This window comes from Nicotiana tabacum, chromosome 22 (assembly GCF_000715075.1).
Source record: "Nicotiana tabacum cultivar K326 chromosome 22, ASM71507v2, whole genome shotgun sequence".
NCBI classification, from domain to species: Eukaryota; Viridiplantae; Streptophyta; class Magnoliopsida; order Solanales; family Solanaceae; genus Nicotiana; species Nicotiana tabacum.
The window spans coordinates 104,641,962-104,656,330 of NC_134101.1; the positions used below are offsets into that span (position 1 = coordinate 104,641,962).

Genomic DNA, 14,369 nt, shown 5'->3' on the forward strand with positions numbered 1-14,369 from the left:
TTTTTGAAGCCGAGATCAAGGATGATGTATGGGTCAAAACCCGGTTGGAAGAATTGACTATGATTGATGAAAAGTAGATGGCCGCAGGTTGCCACGGGCAGTTATACCAATAAAGAATGGCATGTGCCTACAATAAGAAAGTGCGGCCCAGGAAATTCGAAGTGGGGTAACTCGTCCTGAGACGTATCCTCCCACATCATGAAGAATCTAAAGGAAAATTTGCTCCAAATTGGAAAGGTTCATACATTATAAGAAGAGTGTTGCGGAAGGGAGCGCTGTATTTAGGGAGATATCGAGGGAAATGGCCTGAAAACAACTGTCAATGCAGATGCGGTCAAAAGGTATTATATTTGTCCCATTTTCACAGCTTTAACATGCTCTGATTGGGATGACGGAGGCTTTCTTTCTCGCTATCCAAACACTATCAACCCTTTGCAAACCCTTTGAGCTGGTTCCTTTTATTTGATTACCCTCTTTGGAACCTGGAAGTTATCTGTGTTTAAAAAAAATGAAAAAAAAAGAAAATCAAAAAGCAAAGTTCCTTGAACTACGTTCGACTTGATTCCGAAAGGATACGTAGGTAGCATCTCTCTGGGGTTCAGTCACACCAAAACAAAAATCCACATTCCCTCATAAGTTGAAACCGGGGCAGATTTTACAATGGTTCAACGATGGTTTCGCTTGGAAGGTTCCAAAGTTGTAATTCAATTTTACCCAAACCTTTTCAAGACATTCCGATCAATCGGCAAAGATGTTAAAAATTGCAGGATACAGTTGCTTGGATCTGATGCAACCAAAATGAGAGAAATAAAATGAGAGAGTCTTATTGGTGAAAACCCTCACGGGCACCGTAAGGAGACAATGAGTAAAGAAACCAAAATGTGAGAGTCTTGTTAGTGAAAACTTGCAAAGAGCACCGTAAGGCGATGGTGAGAAGAGAAATGAGAGAGGTCAGCTGGTGAAAACCCGCAAAGGGCGCCATTGATCGAAAAGACGATCCTCACAGTCACTGGCATTGACATAGTCCCCGGTAAGGTTTCTCAGTTTCGAGGTAAAAGTTGTGATGAATTTTTGAGAGTCGGACTGTTTACATAGATCAAGCATCCAGTCCAAAAGGCATGTCATGTTCATTGAAGTCCGAATGTACTCCAGATAAATCCTTATTTCCTTTCCCCAAAAGGGACACCTCTTGTTTAAACTCATTTTTCGTCCCATTATTTGTTTTTCTTTGAATCCCTTTCGATCTAACTTTGTTTCAAAAACTAAAACAAAGAAGGGATAGCAAGACTGATTTACAGGACTTTTGTTTACCACAAGCTGATATCCAGAGGCACCTAGCCTCGGCAGGGGCATTAAGTCAACTTCGACTGGTCATGGCGACTAATGTTTTGAAATTGAAAACTCTCGCAAGAAGGAAATCAAATTGAAGTGCCTACAGAGGCAAATTAAAATTGGAAAGGTTAAGTCCCATGCGACCAACCGTCATGGTAAAGTTTTGGAAAATCAAAAGGTTCTCCGGGGCCAGAAATGCAATCGATGTCTATGAAAAAACCAGTTACATTTGAAATCATCATCAAAGAAGCTGGCTGAGATCAAGTGACTAAAACACTCAAGGCTGCAAAACTAACCACCATTTTAAACTGACAAATTTTTCTTTGTTTGAAAAACAAGAAACATGTGCAATCCAAAAGCAATCTTGTGAGAAGCAGGTGCAACCAAAAGAAAACTACGCGGAGACTAAAATAGTTCTGCAGCAACAACAACCACAAAAAGGGAAGTATTCTCCAAATTCTTTCCTGTATTTTAATAATTCTCTCAATAAAAAGAAAAAAGGAAAGAAAGAAAGTTCTAAATCATGATAGTATAGGGCACACCAATCCCTAGCTGCATTTTCGAACATAGAGTCTCCACTCCCTAGTTGATTTTATTTTAGACATAGGGTCCCCACTCCCTAGTCCCCTTTTCCAAAATAGGGTCTCCACTCCCTAGTTGGTTTTATTTTAGACATAGGGTCTCCATTCCCTAGTCTCTTTTCCAACATAGGGTCTCCATTACCTAGTTGAAGTTATTTTAGACATAGGGTCTTCACTCCCTAGTGTCCTTTCCAACATAGGGTCTCCACTTCCTAGTTGATTTTATTTTAGACACATGGTCTCTACTCCCTAGTCTCTTTTCCAATATAGGGTCTCCGCTTCCTAGTTGATTTTATTTTAGACATAGGGTCTCCACTCCCTAGTCTCTTTTATTTTAGACATAGGGTCACCACTCCCCAGTCTCTTTTCCCAACATAGGGTCTCCATTCCCTAGTTGATGTTATTTTAGGCATAGGGTCTCCACTTCCTAGTCTCCTTTCGCAACATAAGGTACACCAATCCTTAATTGATGTACCATTTAAACAATCAAGGTACACAATTCCCAAAGAAATCATATTTTCCCAGGGTATACCAATCCTGACCTTTTATTGCTTTCAACAATGAAGTAGTATAAAGTTTGTTACAAATAATTCACAAAATTTTCCTAGTGAAAGCTCGAGCAGAAAATTTTCATTCATTTGTTTGTTTTGGCGTCTGACCAGGTTTTACCTTGAGGCACAGGGTTCGAGATGATCAAAAGAAGAAGTCTCAATCCAAAATAATAAAAAGAAAAAGAAAAGAAGCTAATCCAAAATGCAAAAGCGGGTGAAAAGATATGAACTGCTCAAGCCATGACTGAAGTCACAAGCATTGCATGTCCCGTTTTGATAATAAAAAAAAGAAGAGAAAAGAACCGTGAAAAATGAACTAGCACCTACAGCTAGCAAGCATCAATATTCATATCAAAGTCTGTATGAAGAACCAATCAAGACTCAAGATCAAGTTTCAGAAGACTTATAGATAGGAATCTTGTAACTCATAGCTAATAGGCTTGTTTAGTTTCTTTTTATTTATGATTTTGGTGTAATAAGGAGTTCAACAAGCAGTAACAATAGTGAAATCACAGTTTCTCAGTAGTCCTAGCTACCAAAACTTCCAGAACTACACTGACCTGATTCCTTTATAACCAAGGATATGTGGGCAACTATTGAAGGAAGGTTCGATCAACTTTTCCAAAATGCTTCCCATGGAGTATCAAACGGGCAAAAAATTATTAACAATTGCTCACTTTATCTTTGTCTAAAAACTCCTCATGTTCTCGAGCAAAGAAGGGCAGCTGGGAGCATGTAATTTTTGCCCCATATATAAAATTACTCCTAAAAAATGTTCAAAATAATATTAATTACTTTGTAGAAATTTAGAAATTTTATTTGTGTATCTGATTGAATTTTTATCATATAAGTAGATCATTTGCATCATTGGAAATATTATAAAACCATCAAAAATATTTTTTCATTCATCTTTGCATTTTTAGGTTCTTATTTGAAAGTTTTAAAGGCATAATTACATAAATATTTGATTAAAATACAAAAAAAAACATTAGTCATTTTATTTTGCATCTTCTTTGCATTATTTAGTTAATGTCAAGTAGTTAATTAGTCTAAATAGTATATGAAATAGGCATCAAGTTTTAATTTTTTTCAAAATAGGTTAAATTTAAGTGTTCTACTAAAGAAGGAAAAGAAAGAGTAAGGATTGCTAAGCTGAAATCGGAATGGGCTTTTGTTTTCAAGTCCAATTTTTCTCAAAAATTTCCCTAGTCCACTCCCACTACCCGGTCCAACCCCATCACTAAACCAAAAAAACCCCGTTTGATGCTTTTTAATCTCAACCGTTCATTGTGCATGATCCGAAGATTTAGAACTAGCCAGCCTTTGTCATAAAGATGTCTGACCCTCCCCCTCTCCCCCAAAACCCTTAGAGACCCATTCATTTCTTCATTCCTCATCTTCCTCAAAACTCTAGCCGCTCTTAGACATTACACCTATCTCTGAAAGGCGGCCAACAACAAAATCACCCTAAAACTTCACTCCATACCTCCCACATCTTCAATCCACCCTTATATTTCCCTAAAAACCACCTCATCTTCATGAATCATAGATCTGAAATTCCAAAAGCCCAAATCAGACCTTTCTCGATTTTTCTCTCAAATCTTAGTCTGTTGAGTTTGAAATCGACATCAATCGATTGCTTTTGTTGATAGCAATCGATTGAGGGTAATTTAAACTCATTGCATGGCCATCAGAGTTTGAACGAAAACTTTACTATCGGTGTCCGTCTACTAATGCTCTTTCCGGTCGAGTTCGGCTCTTATTTGGTACTCTCCTTTCCCTTTCGTTTTTTTTGTTGTTGTTCTGTTTTATTATGCGCATCAATGTTGGTTTAAGTGAAATATCTAGGAATAGTTAACTAATTAATTATTATCTTCTTTCTAAATTTGTGTTTGATGCCAATTAAATGCATGTTAGTTTGCAGTTTCTTTTCCATTAATTCATTTACAATTATCTTTAAGTGGAAATAGGTTTTATTAATAATTGTTGTTATCACCTAGTTTCAATTTGGTCCATGTTTAGTTTATTCAGTGCTTTGGGATGCCAATTATAGTCTTTAAGTTTGAGTATTTGTGAGGTGAGTTCTGTTTTGACATTCAGGGAGTTGATCAATTATTTATTAGTTAAACATATGATCCGTTTAATAAAGGTCCAGGCCTCATTTCTTTTGCAACTGGGCAATTTAGAACTACAAGGGAAAAATTAATGAAAGAAAGCAAAAGAGAAGGGTTAAAGAGGGTATTAACATGAATTTGAGGGAGCTAAATGAAATAGGAAACTAGAGAATCTTAGATTGTTATATAGGAAGCTTCTAGACAAGGATTAAAATGCAATAAAGACAAAAGAATTAGGACAAAATTGGGTGAAAATGGTCAATTTTTGAATGTTAAGGGGTTGGGGAATAAGCAAAGAATATCTGAAAGCAACAACTGTCAAAATTTGTTAAAAAAGATGTTTTCCTTGATTTTAGGGCTAGGCATTCCCAGATTATTCCCTTTTTTTTCTGCACACTCGCTATCACGACCCAAATTTTTCTCTGTTTGGAGTCGTGATGGCACCTAGTTTTAGGGACTAGGTAAGCCTAACATTTAACTGAAATAATAACATTTCGAAACAGAAATCTTTATACAAATTTTACAATCGCAAAACCCCGGTAGTACAAGTCATAAGCTCTACATAGTTCTTGCTAGAAAACCTCTAAGTACAACTGTTCTGAAATAAGGATAAATAGTGCAATAAAAAAAACTAGAAGGTGACTCTGAATCCTTCGAACGCAGCAGTAGGTTTACCTTGAGTCTCCACAGCAATAATTTGCACAGCTAGCTAACGATCAACTGACTTCGAAATACTACTTTCGAATATATTTTAAACTATACGCATAACATGAGAAATTTTATGAGATTTTCTTTATTGTAAAGATAGAAGTAATTTTTTTTTACAAGAAAGGAGGTTATTTTTTTCACTATTTTAAGAATTAAGCGTACTAAATTTTTTACTCTTTATAGGATATTAGGAAAATTATAAGTGGAGAAAATATATGTATTTTTACATGGATGTTTTAATGGAATAATAGTGTATATATTTATTTTATATGGTACTACATGATCATAATAGTAAAGTATATTATAGTAAGGTATATGAAGCATTAAAAGTGAGTAGTATTTTAAGTAATTTGGGAAAATTCTTAATTATGTAAATAATTGGATAATTATTAATTAGTGGAAGATTAACTAGTTAATTAAAAATTAGTGGGTATTAATTAAGATGTGATGGATAAGCCTTAAAGCCCCTCAACGTGGCAGCAAGTTTGGCTAATTTGGTGACTCTTAAAGTCACCAAGAAAGGTGGCAACATTGGAAGTGACACCCGTTCAGTTTACGTGATGCATTTAAAATTTGCAAGTCTTGTTGCACCCTGCCCCATTCGTTAACTAAGGGATGGAAAATTAGAGGAAAAGGGAGAGAAGAAGAAAGTGGGAGGCTTAAGCAAGTTTACATGTACAAGCTTAGAACTCCTTTTTTTGCATTCTTCTTTTGTTTCATTTTGTTCAACGAAGAGCTGATCGACAGATTTCTTATCTTTACAAATGATGTCATAGATTAACTCATTCGTTGATTCCACCTATAAGAGTGTTTAACTCCTTTTAGGATGACTTTGTGTCTCTTCTGAACTTCTGTATAGTGCTTGGTCAGTTACTTTCTTTAGTAGTGCTTGGTCATCCATTAGATATAGTTGAAAGGTGTAAGTCGTAAGGTGGAAAACATGCAATTACCATTTATATCTATTCTTGAATTCTTGAAAAATGCCATCTTTTCAAGATTTAAGAAGTTAGCTCATCAGCAAGTAATCGCATGTGCAGTAGAGTTACAACAGACCCATGCCATTCTTATCCAACTACTGCTTAGCGTAAAAAATTGTCTATATGGTGCGTATAGACTGATATGTTGAAGTGACATGAATGGCATATTAGTTGGATATTTCACCAATGCTTTACAATTTCCAGTCCATTCTCTCAGTTTTTAGTGCCAAGAGTAGATTAATTGGAAGGAAAACAATTTTCTATCTCTTGTGTAAAATTGAAAAATTGCATTACTCCCCTTGAATGAGGTGGAGACAATTATGTGACAGGTTGGATTTACAACTTTACACGTAAATCCAAAATAGAAAAATGGTAAGTAGACTACTACTTCTGGTTAAGGTACAGTGATAATGTGAATGTGAAGAGAACAAGATTTTATTGACGTACTTCTCATACATTTCATTCATGTACATGGACCCATGATCAGATGGCGTTATATACGCGTATATATATGTATATTATATGCAGAGGCGGACCTACGTTAATGGCTTGAGGGGTCACATGAACCCGTTAACTTCGGCAAAAACTCTACGTATATATATTTGTATATACGTTGGGGACCCCTTAAATATTTTTCTTGGCACACTCATTAACAAAATTACGCTTGCAGCAATGGTCTTCTTCTAAGAATAAGCCTTGCTCTTTGTCACACGATGCGGGTTCGAAACCTGCTTGCTACAATGTTTTTGATGGTACCCCCATTATTCTCAAATTCTGGGTCCGCCTCTGATTATATGTATATGGGATATGAGAAAGGGTTACAGCGTTATATACGCACCACCACCTGATCAGCGGGTATACATTGATGGTTTGCCCACAATGGCCGAGATGATATTATGGGATGCCTTTAGAGGCATGATGATGTTATGGCGTTATATACGCATATATATATATATATATATATATATATATATATATATATATATATATATATATATATATATATATATATGGGATATGGGATATGGGAAAGGTTATGGCGTTATATACGCACCACCACCTGATAAGCTAGTATATGTTGATGATTTGTCCACAGTGGCCGAGATGATATGATGGGATGCCCTTAGAGGCTTGATGATGTTATGTACGTACAGACATATGCATCATATGACATTTATACGCATGTGCATGACACTAAATATTTCATGATTTACAGAGTTATTCAGACTTACAGGTCGAGTTCTTTACTCCATGTTTCTTCCATGCTCTTTATATATTTATTTACACACCTTACATACTCGGTACATTATTCGTACTGACGTCCTTTTGTTGGGGACACTGCATTCATGCCTGCAGGTATAGATAATCAGTTTGGCGAGCTCTCATAATAGACGAGATTGGCATTCAGCGAAGGATCGGTAAGACTACACCTCATTCGGAGTGCAGCCGAGTCTATGAGTCATCGTGTCAGTGTTTTGCTACAAACTTATGGTTAGGCCGGTACCTTGTCCCATTTAATGTCGAATAATCTTAGAGGCATTGTAAACACAGGTTTATTATGTACAGTATGTTAGAGGCCTTGACGGCCCATACGTGTCCATCTTTTAAGAAAAATGGTTCACTGATACAATGATGTCCACTTACAATTGTACATTATGAGTTGTGGCCACATTGGCCCATGATAGTTGCAAAAGGAATAAATGAGTTTTAGAGTGGTTCGCTCAGGCCAGTGCGGCACCGGGTGCCAGCCACGCCTCTCCAGGTTTGGGGCGTGACACGTGCGAACGCAGCAACAGGTTTACCTTGAGACTCCACATCAACAATCTGCGCATCTAGCTAATGATGAACTGACTTTGATATATCTGGATCTGCACAAAAATTGTGTAGAAGCATAGTATAAGTACACCACAATTGTACCTAGTAAGTATCAAGACTAACCTCGTTGTAGTAGTGACGAGGAACAGTCAAGACATCTACTGGACTAGATAACCTGAACAAATATATGTGTAGAAACAACAGAGTACGATATCTATATAAAGATTACGCATAATGACAGAGTAATACAGTAATTTTAGTAAGAAAAGGGGAGCAACAACTAACAACAGAGCATCCATAATAATGACATAGTAGAATGAGCGGGACACAATTTAAATCCGATGATTACAGATAAAGGAAAGGCAAGTAGCAACTCAACAAAAATGAACGCTCTCACACCAGGTTTTATCCAATAACCTCCACAAGGTATCGAACCTTAGAATATTCACAATTCACGGGTCCAATTCTGGAACCCTAAACACTTGGCATCTTGTGCCCTCTTTACCAATTTAATATTCAACAATATCAAGATCCATCCTTTGAACCGATAAGAGTGATTAACTACATGTATGATTGTGCAAGTGTTCTAACATAGTACATGATAGCAAGTAAGTATAGAGAAAATGGACAGAATATATAGTGTTTTCCCACAACTTTCCACAAGATAAAACTCACACAGGTAAGTGTGCCACCATACAAATATCAACAACAAGAATGCCCTCAGGCCATCACAAGTCATCATAAACAAATCCATGATATAGCCCACCTTGTCTCGCCACGTGCGCAATAATAAAGTAAATGCGCGCCTTGTCTCGCCACATGTGCATAATAATATTCTCACTTTGTCTCGCCACATATGCATACTAATATTCCCATCTTGTCTCTCCACATGCGCAAATACACAGATATAACCCGCCTTTTCACGCCGCATGTGCATAATTAATAGTAACAATGGCACGTCAACAGCCTCGTGTAACACAACCCCAACTTCACGGCAAAAATCTCGTGCATCATAATACCAAGTACAACAACAACAATGACAATAACACAAGAGTACGACAAGTAAATCAACTCAAGGGCTTTCGATAACAGTGGAATGACAGAACTTGTTCACAAAAAATAAGCACAATAGAGAATACCATGGTCAAAATAAGAATAACTCAACAAAGAAGAAATTTTACCGACCCGACTGGTCGTTTTTAGCTTTTGCAATTTGATCGCTAGTTCTCAGGCATGAATTGCCCTGTGTAATGTATTATGACTGATGTAGATCATTGGTTTTGGTTTTCAGGAAAATCGGAAGGAATTTAACAGAACAGTCTCAGATGAAAGCTTTGAATTTGAAAGGATTGACCAAGAGTTGACATATTTGTATATGAGCTCGGAACGAAATTTTTATGATTTGGTTAGCTTCGTTGGGTTAGTTATGACTTAGGAGCGTGATCGGAATTTGGTTTTGGAGGTCCGGAGTAGAACTGGGCTTAAATTGGCAAAGTTGAGATTTTGGCGATTTCCGGTTGGTGGGTGAGATTTTGATCCGGGAGTGAGAATGGAATTCCAAGAGTTGCCCTAGCTTTGTTATGTCATTTGGGATGTGTGTACAAAATTTCAGGTCATTAGGACATGGTTTGGTTGGGATTTTGATCGAAAACGTATTTCGGAAGTTTTTAGAAAACTTAGGCTGAATTCGATGAGTTTCGGGTAATTTGATGTTGTTTGAGGTGTTTTGATGATTGAAACAAGTTCGAATGATGTTATGGCTTATATTGGCAGATTTGGTTAAGGTCCCGAGGGCCTTGGGTATGTTTCGGGAGGTTAAACGGATCAATTTCATGTTTTGAGAAATTCAGAAATTGCAGGTTTAGTTGTAGGCATTTAGGCCTTCGCGTTCGCGAAGGGGATATCGATTTCGCGAAGGGCCGGGATTCGTAAGCATCACGTTCGCGAGGGTACATGCCGCGTTCGCGAAGGTTTGTAAGAGGACTGCATCGTGTTCGCGAGGGTGTATACGCGATCGCGTAGGAGGAATTGGGTCTGATGGTCAGTTAGTCATCGCGTCCGCGATAGAGCAAACACGTTCGCGAAGGTCAAGGCTATGGAAGCACTGCGTTCGCGACTGGCATGTTGCGTTCGCATAGGGTAAAGTTGGTCAACACAATTTTTGTGTTATGCGTTCGCGGGTGGTTGACCGCGTTCGCGAAGAAGGTAAGTCAGGCCTGGGCAGAATGTTTTTAAGTCGCCTTGTCCACGATTTTGGGTCTATTTTCACCCATGTTGCTCGTTTTTGGAGATTTTTGAAGGAAATTAAAGAGGGATTCAAGAGGAATCGACTTGAGGTAAGAATCTTGGTCTTAAAACTCGATTATATTGTGAAATCTACCTAGAAATTTCATGGAAAACTAAGCCTAAAATTGAAGAACTAGGGCTTGAGAAATTGGACTTTTGATTTGGGATTTGAAGGACCATTTGGGGTCAGATTTGAGAAATTTTGATATGTATGAACTTGTGAGGATAAGGAATCTAATGATGTGAAAATTTTTGAGTTTCGAGAAGTGGGCTCGGGGCTCGAGTTTTGGTAATTTCGGGATTTGTGCCCGATATTAATTGTTTTCGCTTGGGCTTTATTTCCCTAGCATATTGTGATGTATTCGTTCTGATTTTGGATAGATTCAATGCGCGTGGAGGACGATTTGAGGGGCAAAGGTGTCGAGAGCTAAGGATTTCGTCGGTTCGAGGTGAGTAATGATTGTAAATGATGTTCTGAGGGTTTGAAACCCCGGATTGCACATCGTAGTGCTATATTGATGTGAGACACATGTTTGATGACGAGCGTGTGGTCGTATACTATTGGGGATTGTGACTTTATCCATCCCGCATTGATGATTTTTCCGCGTATTTGACTGAGACTTGTTTGTTTTCATTATGCTTTGGTCTAATTGCCATATTTGGGCTTTGTGCCAACTATTTGAATCCTTCGGGGATTTTTACTACCATTTCCTCACTGTTTTGACTTATTACTTGAACTTAGTCCTATTATTTTTCTGTTGTTTTACTACTCAGCCATTTTACTCAGTTTTGAGATTTAAATGATATTCTAAATGATGTTTTGGGCTGAGAAATATTATTTTACTACTGCCCGAGGGGCTTGTGATGATTTTCAGACTGAGTGAGATTGAGGGCCATATGTGAGGATATATTGAGTGATATGAGGTCGAGGGCCTGGGATACTTTTATACGCCACGAGGTGGCTTGAGTGATATCAGACCGAGGGCCTAGATTTGATGCCACGAGATGGCTTGATATTGTGCTTGGGCTGTAAGGGGACCCTCCCGGAGTCTGCACACCCCCAGTGAGCGCGGGTACCCATTATGATCATAGAGTGAGCCCGAGGGACTGAGAGTGTTCTGAGAGTGAGCCCGAGGGGCTGGTACTGTTCTATGTGTTTACTTTATTTCCATTTGTCTGCCATTACCTGTTGATTGTGTTACTTTATGTGTTATCTTCCTGATTGCCTAGCATTACCTGTTAAATTGAGTGTTGAGCCCGAGGGGCGGATTTCAGTGCTTAATTGCACTAATTGTTTTGCATTCATTTGCATAACTGTTGAAAAAGCCATTTTCAAAAGAGGTTTAAACTGCTCTAAGATATTTCTAAAGATTTCAAAGCTTCACTGTTTTTCTCAAGGGTTTTTACACCGCTTCTATATAGCATGTTGGTTTGCTTTACGTGATTTCTTACTGCTCAGTTGTTATTTACCTTTATTACTCACTGAGTTGGAGTACTCACTTTACTCCCTGCATCTCGTGTGCAGATGCAGGTATTTATTCACCTGGTAGCGGGTGTTGAGCTGATCGGAGGCTGAGTCATCCGAGTTTAGCAAGGTGGCTGCCAGCGTTCGCAACACTGCTCTTCTCCCTTCTCTTTCATCAGTCCCATTTTGTACATTCAGAACTTGTAGTCTTATTTATACTCTAATTGATGCTCGTGACTTGTGACACCCCAGTTTGGGCTGTGTCGGGATGGTTTCTACTGTTGTTACCGTTATTTCCGCAAATTATGGTTATTATATCATGTTTTAGAACTATTTATGGTATTTAACTATTTAAAAGAGGGGTTCTATTTTGGTCTGGCTGGCATTGTCTTCACGAGAGGCGCCATCACGGCCGGGTTCGGGGTTAGGGTCGTGACAGAAATAATATGTAACAACAATCCCACAAGGTACAGTTCAACAACAAGGGAGATAACACGAGTCAATAATTCCAAACAAGAACAAGTCAACTAAGATATATGATATCTAAACTTCTTTTAAGGTTGAGCAATTACGAAAGAGATACAACAATCAATTCAATTAAGGGTAAACAACGGAGAGATAATCAAAACCTCAACTAAGGATGGACAATTACATGAGAGATAATTATACTTTCAATTAATGAGAAACGACTAGGGAGGGATGGCATGGCAAAAGAAGAGGTAAGAATTTCAGTTAAGTCACATAAGAGTCAAATAGGCAATAAGAGTGGATGATGTAGTAATTAATTCTAATTAAAGTAAGTAGAGGTGAAAAATAGCAAATGGGAACTCAATCATAGCAAAACAACTTCATATCTAGTGAACATAAAGACCTAAGAGCCCTAAAAAGGTCAACTTTCCACAAATAAGCCCGAGCACGTACTCGTCACCTCACGTATACGGACTTTACATGATACAATTAGCATAGAAGACTCAAATCCTAAGGGGTAGTTTCCCCCACATGAAGTTAGGAAAGATACTTACCTCAAAGAAGATAGATCGTTCCTCTGAAATGAACTTCTCGAGTGAAATAACCTCCAGACGGTTCAAATCTAGCCAAAATAACTTCAAAGCACAAATAAAACTTATAAGAAATCATTCCAGATAATAAAGATTTGATTATTAATTAAAACTAAAATGTCAACCCCCTGACTGCACCTCAAAACCTGAACGAAATTACCAAAATTCGAAAATCCATTCGATAACGAGTCCAACCATACAAGAATTACTTACATCCGGCCTCAAATCGCCTTTCAATTCCCTAAAATTTAGTCTAAGAAGTTTTTATAATTTTTTCCCAAAATTCCAACTCAAATCACTCATTAAATTCTGAAAATAACAATGGATTTGTGTAATACAGCCAAAACCGAGTTAGAATCACTTACCCAAATAGTTTTCTTGAAAAACCCACGAAAAATCGCCACAAACCGAGCTCTCTAGGTCCAAAAATGAAAAATGAGGTGAAATCCTCCTTTATATACTACCACATCTGATCTCCAAAGTGCTGACCACACATTTTTTGGTGCAGTCGCACATCCCAGGCTCTGCAGTCGCGATCCAAATTGTGCGACCGCACTTCAGCAAAATTGGCACTACCAGGCATTAGTAAATTGGCCATAACTTTATGCACAAATGTTCAAATAATGATTGGTTTACCTTTCTGGAAAGTAGATTCAAAGAGGTACAACTTTCATACTTGAATCATCTCTAAAGTCCTTATATATCAAAAGATATAGGCTTCCGAAGTCAGACCATCGAACTGCAGAAACCTCGATCTGCGGCAGCGAGAAGAATTCTACGGACCGCACAATTTCAACTGTTGTCCACACATCTTCAAGTGTGGTCCGCACAATTTCCTCTGCCCCTGCACTTTGGGGGTCTGTGGCCGCACTTCCTCACTCTAAAAGGTGCCCTCTGCGCTTCAACTATTCCAGAACATCATCAACGTGCTGAAATGCCCAAACTCATTCTAAACTCACCTTGAAACACACCTGAGGCACCCGAGACCTCAACCAAACATACCAACAAGTCCTAAAATATAACGCTGACCTACTCAAGGACTTAAGCCACATCAAACAACGTCGAAACTATGAATCGCACCACAAATCAAACTCATGAATTTTCAAATCTTCCAACTTCCAAAACTCGTGCCGAAACATATCAAATAAACCTGGAATGACACCAAATTTTATATGCAAGTTCCAAATGATATAACGAAGCTAATCCAACTCTTGGAATCGCATTGCGGCCCCGATATCACCACAATCAACTCTTTGTCAAACCTCTCAACCTTCTAAAACTTCAACTTTTTCAACTTTCGCCGAAATGTATCAAATTACTCTACGGACCTCCAAATCCAAATCCTGACGCACGCCTAAGTCCAAAATTACCATACGAAGCTATTGGCATCATCAAACGCCATTTCGGAGTCGTCTATACAAAAGTCAAATTTCAGTTAACGCTTACTGCTTAAGTTTCTAAAACAAAAATCTTTCTTTCAAA

At 38.0% G+C, this 14,369-nt stretch overlaps 1 long non-coding RNA gene across 2 annotated transcripts; it reads left to right on the forward strand.

Moving 5' to 3' along the window:
* The first annotated feature begins 3,780 nt into the window (after positions 1-3,780).
* LOC142176668 (uncharacterized) lies at positions 3,781-12,149 on the forward strand. Of its 2 annotated transcripts, XR_012705375.1 has the most exons (4): positions 3,781-4,230; positions 7,620-10,414; positions 10,746-10,813; positions 11,890-12,148. It is a non-coding gene; the product is annotated as an uncharacterized LOC142176668 (long non-coding RNA). The 2 variants fall into 2 exon arrangements; XR_012705374.1 differs by having other exon boundaries at positions 7,620-10,813; positions 11,890-12,149.
* The last annotated feature ends 2,220 nt before the right edge of the window (positions 12,150-14,369 follow it).